This window comes from Silene latifolia, chromosome 9 (assembly GCF_048544455.1).
Source record: "Silene latifolia isolate original U9 population chromosome 9, ASM4854445v1, whole genome shotgun sequence".
Taxonomy (NCBI): Eukaryota; Viridiplantae; Streptophyta; class Magnoliopsida; order Caryophyllales; family Caryophyllaceae; genus Silene; species Silene latifolia.
Genome location: NC_133534.1, coordinates 51,041,603 through 51,061,592, shown reverse-complemented (window position 1 = coordinate 51,061,592; position 19,990 = coordinate 51,041,603). Strand labels below are relative to the sequence as shown.

The following is a 19,990-nucleotide window of genomic DNA, read 5'->3' as shown; positions in this document are numbered from 1 at the left end:
CAACAACAACGATACAACGATCGACACACTAGACTGTCTACAGAAACTGAGTAGGCGAACCTACCTTTACGCAACCGCAACCAATCCACGCCGACACATGTCAAAACCAGCAACCAAGCAAAGCCTATAAGGGCAAAACAACTATCTATTACCATCAAGCAAAGCCTAACCGCAACAAGGGGAAAACTGATGATGATTATGACATACCTATAAGGATAAACCCGGCAAAAGACCGCTACCCGACTCAAGCTACGCTCTCCTAAGGCACAAGGACCTTCAAAGGGCTTCCATGGAGGTTTTGTGGTGAAGGGAAGGGAAAGAGGCGACTGATGGATGGAAGAAATGAGGCGGAAATGATTTGCGGATTTAACAAAGCGCGATATAAAACCCTCGCTGTAAACTCGATACTCGATCGAGTACCAACCTACTCGATCGAGTAACCCCCTACTCGATCGAGTAACTAAGCTACTCGATCGAGTAGCCTCTACTCTATCGAGTACCACTCCCAACTCGTAACCCAAGATAACTTTGGTGCGTCTTTCTAGGACTATTCTCGCTCCCAAGGTCGGTCAACGCTGATCAAAGGATCTCCAAAAGGGCGGGTATTACATAATCACTATCAAAGATGAGAGCTTCAATTTCTTCCAAGCTAGAGTCAAAACTACAAATGTCGTAGTTTTTCTCATGGCTCCTCAACTCTCCCAATATGGCAAGTTCGAATTCATCAACCTCCATTTCCCAACTTTTATCTTCTTTCCCACACTTGTCATTAACAAGCACTTCTTCTTCAAATATTTCGGAAGGAGGTGGTAGTGGGGAGTCTTCCTCATTATCATAGACATCCCAAATAGGGGCACCAAGCCCTTCATAACTTCCCTCCCCACACTTATCATTTTGCAAGGAGTCTTCTTAAGTGTCCCATATAGGAGGGCCAAGTTCATCTTCATCATTTGGTTCAAGAACAATCAAGAATTCCCGAACAACCACCCTGCCAACCACAACTTCTCCAAGACGAAATTTTCATCTTTCTCAATTTGTTCACTCACTATCTCCATTGATCCTCCTAATTCCTTCCCACTTCTCAAGGTAACCAAATGGACTTGTTGATGAAGTGGTAGTCCATCTTTGGGATTAGAGCCTTGAATTGGAAGGGAGTGTTGCCTTCTTTGAGGATTAGTGGCCCCTTGGTTGGTCATGTAGGAGTCAAGTGTCCTTTGGTGTGCTTGGACATTTAAGAGATTGGTCTTCAAGTTTTTGAATTGTTGATTCACTTGAGCTTCTCTTTTCTCGGCCCTTGCATCTTTTTCTCTTAGCAATATCTCAATAGAGGAGTTGGAATTTGGTGGTTCAATGTATGGATGTTGTTGGAATTGTTGTTGGTATTGTGGAGGTGGATAGCTTTGTTGTGGTTGGAAGTTTTGATGTGGAAATGATGAGCAAGTGTAATACAAATGCCCAATACCGCCACAATTATCACAAGTGGGAGCATATTGTTGATAGTTTCTTGGAGGAGAGCCTTGTTGAGAGTAGGTCTTTGGTGGTGACCTAGGCTCCTGAACATAATAGACCTTGGAATTACTTGGTCTCTCTTCATGATAAGCATTTTCATGCTTCCTCTCCACCAAAAAGCTATCAAAATTCTTTGACAATTCATCCAACTTGGCATTGTTTTCCAATTTTAGCTTTGAAGGTTCTTCACTCTTGGACTCATTTTCTCTTCCATAGTCACCTTCTCTACCTCCATAGCTAATTTCCATGTCGGAAATATTTTGAATTATCTCCGTGATTTCGGCATTTTTTATCTTGTCAACATTGCCACCGGAGGCCGCCACAATCATATCCCTAAACCTTTGTTCAAGGGTTTTAAAGAAGATTTGAGTTGTCATCCATTTGGGGATTCCATGATGTGGGCAAGAGGTAAGAAGGTCTCTAAATCTTTCTCATGCTTCACTTAAAGTTTCAAGATGCTTTTGCTTGAAGGTTTGGATTTCATGTCTTATTCTAGCGGTTCTTGAAGGAGGGTAAAATTTGTTGATAAAAGCCCTTGACAAGCTTTCCCAAGTAGTGAAAGTACCCGGTTCATGTGAATTCAACCATCTTCTAGCGTTGTCCTTCAAGGAAAGAGGAAAGAGTATAAGGAGAATTTGTTCTTCCGTGATGCCATCATACTTGATCATACCCGCTTTTTCTTTGAATAAGACAAGATGTTCATGAGCATCTTCACTCTTCAAGCCATGAAAAATATCTTGTTGAATAAAGGAGATTGTATGATAGCGGAGTTCAAAGGTATTAGGAGCAAGAACTCCATAATTAATCGCAGAGTAAGACCGATTAGGATCCGGTCTATGGTAGTAACCCATTGGTTGGTCCGTCATTTCTTTGTCAATGAAGTTGGTTCTTGGTGTATTTGGTGGGCTAGGTGAGTTTGAATGTTGTGAATGGGTGAGTGAGTGATTTGGAGGGTATTTTGGTGAATGGTTTGGTTGAGAATTGGTGGTGGAGATGGATGTATTTGTAGTTGGTTTGGTGAAGGTGGAGATCTCCTTAGAGCCGATAGTGCTAACCATCTTCTTACCCAGAAAGACTTCTCAATATCTCGATCAAGATGGACAAGAGAGCCGGTATTACACCTATACAAACACTAAAAAAGAGATCAAATGGTCCTAATGCAATGAATGCACTAGGACAAGGGTGGAAAAACAAGCAAGCAAAGTAAACTAAGCCTAGAAACAAACAATATATCTAATCCAATATCACCGTCCCCGGCAACGGCGCCATTTTGATACCGAGTTTGTCGTGCTCCTCGGTATACAAACAATATTTATAAAACTCAATACCAAACTAATGAATGTAGTAGGATAAGGAGGTCGATCCACAGAGACGGTGCTTGGCTCTTAGATTAATTATCGAGTTTCTAGTTTAGTTCTAACAAGTATTAAATGATTCATTAAACTAATGTTAAACTACGAATTAAGATAAGAGAGTTAACTAGCAAGCAAATAAATTAGACGAATTAACTCAAGAGACTAAGAAACTAGGGTGTTGGGTTTGCTAGTGTAGACAAGGGTCAACTAGTGAGCCTAAATCAATGGTCACCAAGAAGTAGGGTCGGGGAAGGCTCCACCTCACGGTGTGAGTCGATCCCTAGGCCAAGGGGAGTCAAGCCCTCGCTTAGATTAACCAAGACCGAGTAATTGTGCATACTTCCACAAGTCAAGGCTCTTGCCTTAAAAAGTCAACAAATAGAGAAAGGCTTTAATCCTCATTCTAGCAATTCCACAAACACTTGGTATGCACAACTACTCTAAACCAACTACTTAATGGTTTCCACTAATTCAAGCCAGCAATTAACCCCCAAGAGTCCACAATAGATCCCCCTTCACCCTAGTAGAACACTACTCACACATGTTAATTAAAATGGAAGCAAAAGATGTAAACTTTAACATGTAAATAACAAGAACAAGCATAATATGAGAGCAAGTAAATTGGGCAACAATAAACATGTAAACAATTGAGAGGAAGAGAAATAAAAAGAAGGATTATACCAACATTAATTAAAGGTGGAAACTTTGATTGAAATAAGGAAGATGAATCTCTTCTTATCTTCCAATTACAACCTACTACTAAATGTAAACAATTGAACAATACTAATTCTAAGCTAATATAAGGAGTAATTAATAATTGATTAAGGAAAGATTAAGGTTTTGATTAAGGGTTTGTATAAGATTAAGGAAATAATTTCAGATGTAGGGTGTGTGTTTATAATTTATTAGGGAAGGGGTATTTATACTATCCCCTTGGATTAAATATAAGGAGGAAAAGAAGCCTAAATCTCGCGTGTTGGTCTCTGTGCCGGTCAACTGGCTGCCGGTCTCCCTGCCGGCACTGAGTTCTTTCTTCAAAATGTGTTGGAATTGGCTTGGGTGTGTTCCCTGCCGGTGGACCGGCTGCCGGCCTGCCGGCCTCTTGCTGAGTTTCTAACTTCAATTCTTCACCTTCATGATGCGTGTGCCGGCGGACCGGCTGCCGGGGTGCCAACCGGCAACGAGAACTTGTTTCTTTTTTTCCTTCAAATCTCTCCTAATTTGTCTAAGGCATGGGAGGGGGTTCCCTGCCGGTGGGCCGGCTGCCGGCCTGCCGGCAGAGAACTCTTCTTCAGCATTTCTCCTTTCTTCTCACCAGGTCGTGTTCCCTGCCGGAGGACCGGCTGCCGGCCTGCCGGCAGAGAACACTGCTTCAATATCTCAACCTTCTTTTCCTCATGCTTAGTCATCGAACCGCTTCACTTGCCCCGATTTCTCTGTAATCATAGACGCGGGTATCGGGCACAAAATGCAAGGTAAGACGCACAAAACCGACTCAATAGGAGTCGGAATACATGAAAGAAGAAGGGAAATTTGGTGCAAATAAATCATATATCAAACCTCCCCACACTTGAACATTACTCGTCCTCGAGTAAGTCCAAAATCAATTTGCAAGACACTACTATGGTAAGTATCAAGAGTGTGTGCACAATATAAGCATCACTCAATTATTCTACTACATAATCCGATCGAGTATTAGCGCACTCTACGCCCTTTCAACTCACGTAGTTGTGCTTATGAGGTAAAGCACGATTCATGAGGCAAGTAAGGTCTTGCAAGAAAAATGTGATGCATCCAACGTGTGAGCACAAAAGCAAGTAATAGAATGCATCTAATAAAAATGGTCCACTTTCCTCATCTAAGCGGCCGAGTTTTCAGCTCAAAAACATGGTCTCGGTCGGGAAATACCGTTTCAGAGTCTCAATAATGGAGCTGTCAAACCCCTAGGCATGGCCCAGGCAACCCTAATGTGTCCAATAAAGCTCAATAAACGGATTCTAGAGCGGGAAAGGGGAAAGAGGGACTAGACCTCCGAGAATTACAAAACCTACACAAGATTCAACCAAAAGACCCATGACTAAGGGGGCCCAAGTCAACGACATCCTCACGGTTTTCACTCGTCTCTCATTTGAATTCCGGGTGTTTTGTACAAAAAGTAACCAAAACACTCTCCTACTGCGACTCGTGAGAACTTGTCCGCAATCTAATGTGTAAGACCGTCCCATGTCCAAAAGAAATGCAAAATGTAACAATGCACAAATCATGAAAGAAGGGTTGTAACGAGGCAGGTAGTAGGGCGAAACGGGATTGGTGCAATCACCGTTTGGACATGTGGAGTTCAAATCAAGAATTGTCGACACATCACATCCCACTTCTTATTGGAACATATGATACACGTCTATGCCCTAACATAGAATTGATTACCAACACTATGCAAAAATTGCATAAACCCAACTCAAAACTTGTTGTTTGTTTTATATTTATAACCCCGCAAGTGTACGGTTGCCCGTTGTAGTATTGCGAGGGTCGAACCCAAGAGATGGTAATTATGGGTCTTAAGATAACTCGTTCGTTTCTAGTTTAGTTCTAGCAAAGTAATTGGATGGATGATAAGCTAATGATGAGTAAAATTACAACTAAGACAAGCAATTAAACTAAGTGAATGACAAATTGATTAAGATGCTAATTAAGGAAGCTAGGGTAGTCGGGTTCACTCATGTGAATAAACATCGAGACTTGGCAAAGGTTAACAAATAATCGAGGCAAAATCAAGGATAAATCTCCCTCTCTCAAGGTAAGGCTAATCCAAGGCTAAACAAGTTTAAGCTCTCACTTAAAACTAATTAAAGCCCACTAATTGTCATGTAGTATCTAATCGCAAGCTAAGCTCTCACTTAAAAAAACATAAGATGGTGGAAGAGACTCAAACCCTCATTCAAGCAATTCCACAAACACATAGCATGCATGATAATAGAAGAGGATTTACCAAGGATTAATTATAGTCCTAAGCCAATAGCCTACCCAAATTACTCACACAAGATACCCCTTCTCCCCTAGTGGAAGACTACTCACACATATGAGCCATAACAACAATCAAAGGAACAAACTTTGACATGAAATAAACACAAGAAAACATATTGTAACTATAATAATTAGGCAAATATGAACATGTAAACAATTGAAGAAAACAATGAAATTAGGAAGAGAATTATACCCATAATTAAAGGAGAAACCTTGGATTGAAAATAATAAGGATGAATCTCTTCTCCCTTCCAATTACAACCCACTAATCTAAATGTAAACTATTGAGAATTTGCATAAACTAAAGAGGAATTAAATTAATGATGAAGAAAGATTACAACTTTGATTAAAGGAATCTAATTGGTGAGAGTAAATTAAGCTAAGGTAGACTAATTCTAATCTAATTGCTAGAATAATCTAAGGTAATGTCCACTAATGTAAGTGGTGGTATGTAATGTCTTTTTATACTAATAATACTAATACTAATAATAATAATAATAATAATAATAATAATAATAATAATAATAATAATAATAATAATAATAATAATAATAATAATAATAATAATAATAATAATAATAATAATAATAATAATAATAATAATAATAATAATAATAATAATAATAATAATAATAATAATAATAATAATAATAATAATAATAATAATAATGATAATAATGATAATAATGATAATAATAATAATAATAATAATAATAATAATAATAATAATAATAATAATAATAATAATAATAATAATAATAATAATAATAATAATAATAATAATAATAATAATAATAATAATAATAATAACAATAACAATGTAATCGACAAAAACAATCTCGAGTCAAAAACAAAAACAAAAAAACAGACAAAAGACAAAGAAAAGGGGGAACGACATAAACAAAACAGCGAGTTGTGGTTGCCGGTGCACCGGCCACCGGTACTGGAGCCGGTAGCGAGACATTTGAAGCAAGGGGAAGGAGTAGTGTTGTTGGGTGTTGCATGCCGGCCTGTCGGCTGCCGGGGCACCGACATAGAGAACAAGAATTTGATGCGAGATGAAGATGCGTGTTTTATGCTGGTAGGTCGGCCGCCGGTGACAAGACCGGTAGCGAGATCTTCATTTAATTGGACCAAGACTTGGTGTATTCCTTGCCGGTTAGAGTAGTCGGCTGCCGGCAAGCCAGCATAGAACGCGAATTGGGTTGATTGAATTGATGGTGATGTGCGGTTGAAACAGAGGATATCTATGGTGGTTGTCGGAACTGCTCGCCTCAGGTGGTGCAAAAATAGTGCAGGAGAACAGCAACTATGGTGGTGATGAACTGGTGGTTGATGTCGGTTTGGAGGTTGATTTGTGGAGGTGATGGTGATGAATGCAGGTCGTTAATGGTGGTTGATGCGAGGTTGTTGCTGATGTTGGTGAATGAATGGTGGTTGCTTGTTGTGGTTGACGCGATGAGGTGGAGGCTGGCCTAGTGGCTGCTTTGCAGACTTGTATTGAAGTCGTGGCAGCAGGTGGTGATCACATTGATTGGTGAAGTCGGGTTTGTTGGCGGTTGCCTGAAATGGAGCTCGGTATGGATGCTTGTTAGTGCGAACTGAGCTCGGTTTCGGGCTGCTGAAGTAGGACGGAGGTCGAGTAAGGTGATGGAGGTCTTGATCGAAGATGGTTAGGGGAAGGAGGAGGATGGCTATGGTGAAATGGGTCAAAGTCAAGGGTTGACTTTCTCTTTATTATCCTTGATAATGCATTGACCCGTCACTTTGACTCGTCTTGACTCTCAATTTCCGCCTTGCTTTCCGTCTCGCCAATTTTCGTCTCATTTTACTCTCGCTTGAATCTCCACTTTATTATAATGCCTCGCCTATAAATTATAAACAATAAAATAATATAAATACTAATATTATTAAAAACCCGAGTAATTATTAAATATAACTAATATGAGTAATAATTATAAATTAGTGAATTAATAGCAATGCGAATATTATAATAAAAATACGATTAAATATTAAATATGACTAAGACACCTAATTATAAATTAGTAACTAAATGAGCTTTTTAAATCATTTAAGCATGAAAAATCGAGTCGGAATAAGATATAAATGCGGAGTAAATAGCGACTAAAATACTACTCATCAAAGGGCATAAAGCCACTCCCGCAAGTGACTCCACTCAGCCGAGGACGCACCTCGAGTACCACAGGTGATACCCGTCGTTGTGAGTACCAAAAATAATATTTATAAAACCTATTAAAACTAACAGAAGCTAGTGGTAACAGGGTCGAACCACAGAGAGGCAGATGTAATTATTAGTTGTCTAATTTCAGCCTAAGGTAACAGTATGTGAGGGTTGATTGATTTGAGTGATCTATAACTAAGGCAATAAAAGTAAAACAAACTAAACAACAGATGAAATCAAGAATTAAAATGGTGCTAAGATGGTCGGTTCACTATAGTTTTGGCGGCAGCATACTAGGTAGGTCTAAATCAAACACGTGAGATGGGAAAATAGGAGGTCCTCTCAGTCCACTCTCACAAGTAGCATCTTTCGATCTCGCTACAGGTCCCTAATGTCACTAATACTAACTTTCGTCCTGAAAAGTGACTAAAGGATCTAAATTAATCTATCTTTCGATCTAATTAATCTAGTCGTCTTAATTAGGCAAGTTGTTTCCCATCCCTATCTTTCGATCTTTATTGGGTCGGTCAAATCCTAAACATTCAACTAGTCGCGTGCACTCGATTCGTCAAACATAACAATTAAAACAATTAAAACGAAGCAATCTCAGCGTGGCCAGTCGATCGACCAGGGAACCCAGTCGATCGACCGACGTGCGATTTAGGTCATACCAATTTTAATGTCGCCTAACCTACAGATTCCCTACATCCTAGCACAATGAATTTAGCTACTCATACTAGGAATGATAACGACAATAAGATTGACTAATAAAACAGAAGAATTCATGATTAAAACGATGAAATAAGCAATTGACATAAAACGATAAAATTGGCTTTTGGGATACTAACTAGCAATTCTATATCTATGAACGCAAATAAAGTAACAAACTGAAAATAAGAGCAGGATAGTACCGTGAAGAGGAATTGTAAAGACAGAATCCAAAAACCGAATGCAAAAAGTAACTTGTATTTAATACGAAACAATATTCTAAACTATGAACCCTAAAGAATTTCTGATAATAAACTAGATTAAAACTTGATGATCGTAGCATCAGGAATGAGTTACGTTATATAGGTAAACGTACGCAACCTTATTCTAAAACCTAAAACACAATGGGCTTCCTTAATCTCGATCTTTTAATTCTCGTCAGAATAGCGGTGTGGTCGATCGACCACTGAGGCCGGTCGATCGACTGGTAAGCTCTGAACAGTGGCTCCTGAAGTCGTGGTATGGTCGATCGACCATAGGTAGCGGTCGATCGACTGCTTTAGCTGATACTTGACTTCTAAATTCTCGTGGATTTGTCTTTTGGGCCTCGAAATGCGCACCAAGCTCGTTCCTTGAGTAAATAGTTTACGTCAAATGCAGTGCAAGGTACTCGGGGACGGATTTAGCTCAAAATCTACTCATTCTCGCATAAATCTGCAATATTACATAAAAATACGAAAGTAGACGAAATGGGGCAAATAGTAGCATAAAACTACACAATTGAGCTCTTAAATGCGTGTAAAATAGGGTGTAAAACATCATATAATTGACACGCATCAAACTTCCCCAAACCAAACCCTTGCTTGTCCCCAAGCAAGAACTAGACTCGATCCTAAAAACCTAATGGAACGAGTTCAATCTCAGAGCGAAATGCACAAGTAAAACCTAAACCAATTTAATGTAGAAACCAACAATCAATTAGAAATGTGAATCATGCAAACGAGTTATGTAGTCGTCAAAAACCTGCTGAACCGTCAACTATAGAGACTTATCAAATTGGACTTTCACGGGTCGCTCAAATCACTCAATAAATACAGGTGAATATATGTGAAAGATAGAAAGAATTCATTTTGTTAGTGACACTCACCTAACTACGACCTATAAGAACATGCCTGCAATATAATATGAAAGTAATCTCTACAACCGTACATATGCATTCCAACCGAACAGATGACCATGACACATGCCGAGGTAAATAAGGGATATGTGAGGTAATGGGCAGGAAAGGCAAAACATTTATGGGAATGTGGGGGTACAGGTGATCAAGCTAGTACCGTAACAAAACCATATGACAATATCCATTTCTTGCTCAAACTTCAATCCACACGGTGCTATAACAAGCACAAAACTCACAATCTCTGAAATAATCAACTCCCCATAAGATACAAATGAAACATGGGAGCAAAAATCGCCATTTGAATAAAGACTTGAATCATGCGAATTGATTTCTTTTTGTCTCGGGCAACGGTCAATCGACCAAGTAGAGCAGTCGATCGACTGCATTAAACAGTACAACACTCTTTTTTCTTTTTCGAATCATTTTTCTTCTTTTGAATTTTCTTTGTTCCTTTCTTTCCTCTTCCATTTTCCCAACAACATCTCAAAATGAGCATATGCCACCAAAAACGTAGTAACAATCCCAAAAACTAAATTACTAGCTTGACAAGGGCAGGCTAAATGTAGGATGTAGTAAACGGGACAAAAAGGCTATTTTTGGCAGTGTGGAGCTTATGGGTAAGATGAGAAAAAGGGGACCTCTACCACATGTGTCAACAAACTACAAACCGAATGCACACAGGTATTAAGCAGATTAAGTTCATAATTATGCATATTTATGTAACATGTCTCATAAGGAGTAACTACTCACATCCTAGATAAACTGGTCATAGATGACACCAGTTATAGGCTCTAAATCTCAGAAAATGATGTAGTTTACCAAATTTCTAAGTCAAGTTTCAAGTCCAGCAGGTAATTTAACGAAAAACTCGTAGACTATGCAATTGATTCTACTAATAACATGTCAATTAGCAAGGCTTAGGCGATAAAACAGATGCAAATGCAATGTCATCATTGAAATACTACCGTTCCGACTCAACCTATATGCTAAAATAAACGTGCATTTTTTTGAATTTTGTTGAATTTTTTTAATTTTTTTGAATTTTCTGTAAATATAAAGGGAAATAAACAACAATGCAAGACAAAAATGTAAACGTGAATGCAAAAACATATGAAATGCAACGCAAAACCCTTCCCCAAACCAAATCGCACAATGTCCCCATTGTGCAAAATCATGTAATGAAGAAAAGGAAAACGGCAATTTGCGATAAATTAAGTGAACAAGACATGAAGTGAAGACATGGAGACTCACAAGACTTTAAGCGCAGCAAAAGGAAACCTCCCCAAACCAGCGTGAGCCAGAAGGTTTCAGTAGCCAGCAGTGCTACTAATAGATACCTGAAAAGACAACGATACCACACATAAAACCGAGAAAGCAATGTGGGAGCGGTAATTACGTGCAAAAAAATTAAAAACGGGAGAAAACAGAAAAATGTCGGAAAGTAAAGAGGAGGGAAGACTCCCTCAATTCCGAAAATCGATCAAACACAGCAAGGGAATGATCGAAAACAGGTACAGTAGCTCTGGGCGGTCGATCGACTACATCACTCAGTCGATCGACCAAGGTGAACAGCAACAAGAGCTTCTGGAAATCGCGGCTCAGTCGATCGACCATAGGAGGCAGTCGATCGACTGGCTGACCTGCTGTAACTTTCTGATTTCGTCTATTTAGCTCAATAACTTGAGCTAATATGGTCTATAAACCTGCATACACACATAATAACGGGCCCACAAATGCGCAAAACCCAAAGCAATAGTCTAAAGTGTTTAAAAATCCTAAACAACTTAAAAGAGCGAAGTCTCGCGCACACGAAAAACGATAAATAGTCTTAAAAAGCAATAAAATGAAAGTCTGAAAAAGCATGTGATCAGCTAATAGTTGATCAAGAACGGCCACGGAATGGCCCACTTGGTCGGCTTCTGGCTACAAGAAGTAGCCTCAACAATGCTCATCTTCTCAGCTGCACTCTCACTTCCATCATCTGCAAGACTCAATGGATCAACAGCTTCATCATCCTCCCAAGCAATGACCTCTTCTGACTCATCAGAATCCAAATCGGACTCCCTCACTTTGACTGGCTCCTCTTCAAGCTCCTCATCAGTGCCATAGGTAAGACATCCTAAGCCGCCTCTTGAAATGATTGGCTCCTTCACAGCTGGAGCAACATACGGCTCTTCCTTCCCCAAACCAGCTCTTGCAATGTCTAAAACAGAAGAATCGTCCTCCAATTTGCTCCCAATCTGGGGCGGAGGGGTTACAACAGAAATAGGTGTAGAGACAGGCATATCAGGAAGTATAAAATAAGATTTCTTTTCAGAAACCGTATTGCAAGTGACGGGCCACATGGGGTCTTTCTTCCTAGTTGTCTGGACAAAGACAATGGAGTGCTTCCCTACCTTAAAGGTCAAAGTACCCGATCCAACATCAATAATTGCACCAGCAGTGTGCAGGAATGGTCTAACTAGAATAATAGGAATGTGGGCATCTTCGGGCATATCTAGTACCACGAAGTCAACCGGGAAGAAGAACTTCCCTATTTGCACGGGAATGTCCTCTAAGACTCCTATAGGCTGGACCGCAGAACGATCAGCCATCTGTACCGTCATGTTGGTAACTGCAAACCTGGTCAATTTGAGCTTCCTAGCAAGACTCAAGGGCATAACGCTAATACTGGCTCCTAGGTCACATAAGGCCTTCTCAATAGGAAAGGTGCCAATATTACATGGAACTGAAAAACTACCTGGGTCTTCTAGCTTAAGGGGTGCAGTATGGATCAAATAAGAGCATGATTCCTCAGTGAGTGCGACAGTATGCACAGTTTTAAGTGACTTCTTTTTAGACAGTAATTGCTTCATGAATTTCATATAAGCAGGCACTTGATTTACTAACTCAAGAAAAGGAACTTGTACATTTAAGCTACGGATAACATTTTCAAACTTATTAAATGATACTTGTTCCTTCGTTGGCACTAATCTCTCCGGATAGGGGGCTGTAAGAAGCAACTTAGCCCTCTCCTCTAAATCTCTCATGCCGGCGTCGGTGGACTTAGGCTGAAAGTCCACAACCTTCCCCTTGTTGTAACTTGACCCTTCTTCAGACCGTCTCAGATGTGAACCATTAATCGACAAAGGATCGTATTTCGGAACCGGAACGGACCCATCAGCAGTCGGGTATGTCCTCAATATTTTCGGGGCAGTAGTACCCCGAAACAAGTGGTCCCTCAAGTTATCGGGCATCGGAGGACAAAAAGAATCACTATCAGCAGCACTGTCAGTCGATCGACCAGGTTGGTCAGTCGATCGACTAACTTCTACACGAACAGTAGCTTCTGGTTGTCGCGGACCAGTCGATCGACTGGGTATGTCAGTCGATCGACCGACATACCCGTGATCGTCTTTTTCTTGTTTTTGTTCGTCACAGCCTTCTCCTTGCTTGGTTCCGCCTCATCCTTTTCAGCGACGTCCTCAACCATAATGGGCCCATCAAGGGTAGACCCACTCCTCAAGGTGATTGCATTTAAGGTCTCCTTTTGATCAGTTTGAGTCGGTAAATGTCCCGGAGCTCGAGTTGTATTCTTGCTAGCCAATTGGGCAATTTGGCTCTCTAACATCTTCATCCCTACCTCTCTAGCTTGGGACTCTTTCAAAGAACAAGTTCTTCAGATTCGGCAAACTTAGAATTTTAGGATTGTTTATTCTTCTTTGAGGGACATACGGGGCTTTTGAACTGTTGTTGCTTATGAGGGGGCACATAATTCTCGCTGTCTTTGTGGAGGTTGAGTCAGATTCAAGACATTTTGGCTGCTCCACCTCCGATTCGGATGGACATTCGGCTCATAGTAAGTGTTTGTCCGCCTATAATGTTGAAAGGCAAAGACAGACTCAAAGGGATTGGGACAAATTATCAAACATGTCCCTCGGCTCCACATCTTTGCGGACGAAAGGACCGTCTGAAACAACATTCACATGGTAGATCCCTCCTTTTGAAGCTCCTCCCAACTCGTACTTATCAAATCTTGCAAAGAGAGCTTCTAATGCAAACTACTGAGAAGGAGATTCAAGCACTCTCCTTTGATTTCCCCTGGAATTTCCATACTCGGCTTTGTGGGTGGCCAAGTCATCAATGATCTTCCACCCCTTAGTCTCCCCCGTATTCTCCCGGAATCGCCATTAGTCTGTCGCGTCCGGATAGCCCTCGATCGTCATAGAGCCCATTGTAGAACTGATTGCATAGGCTCAATTTCTCAAACCCATGATGCGGAATGGTTCGCACCAGCTTCTTAAAACGGACCCATGCTTCGTGAAAGTTCTCATCAGGACCATGTTTAAAGCTCGTGATCTGAGCTCTAATGGCATTTGTCTTCGAGGCAGAGAAGTATTTCTTGTAGAATGCCAAGGCCAAAGAATTCCAGTCGGTGATCCCATTAGCGGCTCGGTCCAGTCTCTGTACCACTCCCTTGCAAAGATCGCGGAGTGAGAATATAAACATAGTCTCCTTTATCCGGTCCTGGGTCACACCGGTCGGGGGGGTATAGAGCAAAGAATAATCGATAAATATCTCCATATGCTTGGCTGCATCTTCATTTGCAGCTCCCCCAAATTGGTTTCTCTCAACCAAGTTGATATAAGAAGGCTTCGGTTCGAATTTCCTATCAGCTCCCGGTAATTCGAACCCCTTGTATAGATTTGCAGCTGTCGGCTCAGAGTGACTAGCTATACTTGCTTCTTCAGCCATGACTGGAAAATCTGGAGAAGTGACGGTCTCGGCTGATGAAGTAGAAACAGGAGATGATGGTGGATCTTCCTCGAACAGCTCGTTCTCGTAGTAACTAGACAGAGTACTCAGCTCTTCCTCTGACGGCAATACTCTAGATGATCGTCTCAACTCACGCAAGGTCTTCTCAATCTCGGGATTGAACGGTAGTAATTCACCACCCTGCGACCTGCGCATAAGAAGAAACTACAAAAAGAATATGAGAATAGTTTAAGGAACGAATGTCCCTTAAACTAAGAAACAGACTAAAATAAAACAACTAAAAACTAGAACAATTGCCTCCCCGGCAACGGCGCCAAAATTTGATACCCGTCGTTGTGAGTACCAAAAATAATATTTATAAAACCTATTAAAACTAACAGAAGCTAGTGGTAACAGAGTCGAACCACAGAGAGGCAGATGTAATTATTAGTTGTCTAATTTCAGCCTAAGGTAACAGTATGTGAGGGTTGATTGATTTGAGTGATCTATAGCTAAGGCAATAAAAGTAAAACAAACTAAACAACAGATGAAATCGAGAATTAAAAGGGTGCTAAGATGGTCGGTTCACTATAGTTTCGGCGGCAGCATACTAGGTAGGTCTAAATCAAACACGTGAGACGGAAAAATAGGAGGTCCTCTCGGTCCACTCTCACAAGTAGCATCTTTCGATCTCGCTACAGGTCCCTAATGTCACTAATACTAACTTTCGTCCTGAAAAGTGACTAAAGGATCTAAATTAATCTATCTTTCGATCTAATTAATCTAGTCGTCTTAATTAGGCAGGCTGTTTCCCTTCCCTATCTTTCGATCTTTATTGGGTCCACTACTACAAATCCAGGCAACTACAACGCCCCTTTAACAACGATTATTCACGAAAATCACAATAGACGTTGTAGAATGTATGGCGCGAATTTTACTAAAATTAATTACTACGGGTATGGTTATAAAAACCGTTGTTATTATTTTTAACAACGGGTCACACATGCACAACCGTTGTTGATAATTTGGCGCAAAATTGGCGCAAAGTTAGTGAAAAGTAATCACAACGGTTACTTTTGTAACCCGTTGTTAAAACATATTTGACAACGGGTGTTTTTTACAACCGTTGTTAAAACATATTTCACAACGGTTGTTGTTTAATAACCGTTGTCAATACCTTCCATACTATAAACCACACAAACACAAGTCTCATGCACCACAAAACACAACCCTTAATACACAAACACAAACACAAACACAGCAGACAAACAAACACAAAACACACACTTTCTCTTTCTCTCTTTCTCTCTTTCTCATCGTCGCTTTATCTTCTCGCCGTCACTGTTGATTTCATCGTCTCTTACGTTCTGTATTTATCAGGTAAATCTCGCCGTCACTGTTAGTTTCATCGTCATTATTTTCTTTTTCTATTTATTTTGTTTGCATGTATGTGTTTTTATCGACCATTATGTTATTTGTTTAAGTATTGTTCGCATAATTAGTTAGTAAAACAATGAAGAAGCAAGATGAAGAAGCAAGATAAACATAATTAATATATATATATATATATATATATATATATATTTATTTATAAATACATAAATTAAAAAAAAAATTACATATATAAAAATGCAATTCTTATATTTTCATAGAGGATCTTATTCTGCTCTATCGTATCCGTCCTCTCCTCCTTGGCTATTTGGAGGTTCCGTTCAGCAGTTGATATATCGTCATATAGCTGCAACTGCTGCTGCTCCATCAAGCCATCTTCTTTGGCGTGCTTCAGTGCGGATCGAGTATCCGCAAGGTAGCTCCTGAAACTTTCCTCAATATGGAGGAACCGGCGGATGAAGCTGTTGTTATTCTCGATCATAGTAAGAGTCTTAAGGATGAAATCATTCATTTTGTTGGAGTTTGGAGTTTGTTTTGAAAGATTAAGTAGAGTTATTTATTTGGAGTTTGTTTTAGCAGTTAGGGTTTGGAGATGTATATATTGAGATAATGGAAATGTTAGTTGAGATAATGCAATGTATTTATACTAAACAATGTGTGGGTTGAGTTGTTTTTTAATTAATATATATGTTAGGAAGTTGTGCCATAATCATCATCATATCTCTCAATGCTGATTCAAATCTTATTACTAACCCTTCTCATTCCATATTGTCCGTTCATATGCACAGTGATGTCAGTAATAATGCATGCATCGAAATTCTAACGGGCCGTAATTATGCATGCATCTAGTAATATTTAATTTAATTTTTTTTATTTTTTAAGAACAAACAACAACGGTTATTTAAAAACAACCCGTTGTCTTTAGTTATAACAACGGTTTTGTATATTAAAACCCGTTGTTATAACTTTCCCCCCAAAATTGAGTCACACTTTCCACAACGGATTTTTATACTTAAAACCGTTGTTAATATTTTTAACAACGGTTTCCTTAAGAAAACCAACCGTTGTTAAAACCTTTTACAACGGACGCTTTAACAACATCCGCTTTTTTATATAACAACGGTTTTTTACCGTTGTTATATCCTGTATCTGTAGTAGTGGTCGGTCAAATCCTAAACATTCAACTAGTCGCGTGCACTCGATTCGTCAAACATAACAATTAAAAACAATTAAAACGAAGCAATCTCAGCGTGGCTAGTCGATCGACCAGGGAACCCAGTCGATCGACCGGCGTGCGATTTAGGTCATACCAATTTTAATGCCGCCTAACCTACAGATTCCCTACATCCTAGCACAATGAATTTAGCTACTCATACTAGGAATGATAACGACAATAAGATTGACTAATAAAACAGAAGAATTCATGATTAAAACGATGAAATAAGCAATTGACATAAAACGATAAAATTGGCTTTTGGGATACTAACTAGCAATTCTATATCTATGAACGCAAATAAAGTAACAAACTGAAAATAAGAGCAGGATAGTACCGTGAAGAGGAATTGTAAAGACAGAATCCAAAAACCGAATGCAAAAAGTAACTTGTATTGAATACGAAACAATATTCTAAACTATGAACCCTAAAGAATTTCTGATAATAAACTAGATTAAAACTTGATGATCGTAGCATCAGGAATGTGTTACGTTATATAGGTAAACGTACGCAACTTTATTCTAAAACCTAAAACACAATGGGCTTCCTTAATCTCGATCTTTTAATTCTCGTCAGAATAGCGGTATGGTCGATCGACCACTGAGGCCGGTCGATCGACTGGTAAGCTCTGAACAGTGGCTCCTGAAGTCGTGGTATGGTCGATCGACCATAGGTAGCGGTCGATCGACTGCTTTAGCTGATACTTGACTTCTAAATTCTTGTGGATTTGTCTTTTGGGCCTCGAAATGCGCACCAAGCTCGTTCCTTGAGTAAATACTTTACGTCAAATGCAAAGGTCTGAAGGTACTCTCGGGACTGGATTTAGCTCAAAATCTACTCATTCCCGCATAAATCTGCAATATTACATAAAAATACGAAAGTAGACGAAATGGGGCAAATAGTAGCATAAAACTACACAATTGAGCTCTGAAATGCATGTAAAATAGGGTGTAAAACATCATATAATTGACACGCATCAACAGGCAAACAATCACAACCAACTACATTATACAATAACAACGGTCAACAATAACCAACCTACACCATCAACAACGACACTAAACCAATTATACAACAACAATCGACACTCTAGAGTCTAGACAACCAACAGTACTGAGTAGGAAAACCTATCTTTAGCAAACCGCAGCAATTCCTCGCTCGACCATAAGACAACAAGCAGTCACCATAACCACCTATAACAACCAGCATAACCATCTATTACAACTACCATAACCACAACTGAAATCAAGGGAGACGATGATGATGATGACAACATACCTATACAAAGCAATCCGGCATCAAGACCGCTACCCGACTCAAGCATCCCATCCTTATGGTGTAACCACTCTCAAAGGCCTCAAGGAGATGAACCATGGTGAAGGAGAGGTGATATGACGACATATAGGTTTAGGAGAGAAGGAGAAGAAATGATTTGGGTTTCACGATATCACGATTTATAATACCCCGCTGAACTCCCGTTACTCGATCGAGTAAACAACTTACTCGATCGAATGGCCTCTACTCGATCGAGTGACTAAGCTACTCGATCGAGTAGCCTCCGCTAGATCGAGTAACCACAACTTCAAAGGTTAAAACGTCACAAGGTTAGCTCGTAAGGTTTCCGAAGGTCTAGACAGGTGTCTAGGGTCAGTCAACGACGGTCAACGGGTCTCTAAGAGGACAGGTAGCTCGTAAGGTTTCCGAAGGTCTAGACAGGTGTCTAGGGTCAGTCAACGACGGTCAACGAGTCTCTAAGAGGACGGGTATTACATGAACGATAAAAGAAAAGAAAAAGGGGAAGGGAGCAGAAACAATAATATATGGAGGAGTGGTACGAGGAAAAATGGGAGGAATAACAGTATGAGAACAAGTGGGTGAAGAGGGTAAATGAAGGATATATAAGAGGATGGGAGGACATGGAAGGTATATCCGTATATGGGAGAAGGAAGGAGAAAGTTACGGATAAGGACCACGAGGGTGAAAAGGGGGAGCTTTTAGGATACGAGTATGCAACGACGTTGGAGAGAAAAGGGAGAGAGAAATAGAAGGACGAGGGGGATGGCGAGGGAGATGAACGAGGGGAAATAGGTGGAGGAGAAATAGGAAGGGTAAGGGGAGAATGCCGAATAATATGAGTAGAAAAGTGAGGAGGAGATAAGGTGTTTGAGGGCTAAAAAACGTTGAAGAGAAAAAGGATAAACTGTGAGAGAGAGATGAATTGGGGAAAGAGGAGTAGTAAGGGGTAAGGAGGGAAGGACGAGTAGTATGAGGAGAAAGAGGAGGAGTAGGAGTAGTAATAGGAAGAGAAATGATTAAAATGAAGAAATTAAAATAAATAGAAAAAAATGTATTAAACCTATCAAGTTTTCTTTTCACTAATGTATCAGTTAGTCGAGACAATCTTAATAAAAATGTCATTTTCTTGGAAGAAGCATAGGAAAAATGACGGAGGAGACACAAGAGAAGGCAGGGAGCCACAATAAAGGGGAAGGACGAATAGGAAAGGGGATAAGGAGGCTGATAAAAAGCCGGAGGAGGATGAGGCAGCAATGTTAAAGAGAAAGGAGAGAGGGTAAGAGGCGGACAAGGGGGAGAGGGAGAGAAATAAGTTATAAAATGAAGAATGGGGTAAGGGTAAGGGTAGGAGGACAAATCGTAGGAGGAGAAGAGGAAGGAGGATAATGCGGATGCGGATGCGG

The 19,990-nt window shown here is 40.0% G+C and overlaps 1 non-coding gene across 1 annotated transcript; it reads left to right on the top strand.

Annotated features, from left to right (window-relative positions):
• The first annotated feature begins 1,896 nt into the window (after positions 1 to 1,896).
• On the top strand, positions 1,897 to 2,003 carry LOC141603454 (small nucleolar RNA R71). Its single transcript, XR_012525329.1, has one exon. It is a non-coding gene; the product is annotated as a small nucleolar RNA R71 (small nucleolar RNA).
• The last annotated feature ends 17,987 nt before the right edge of the window (positions 2,004 to 19,990 follow it).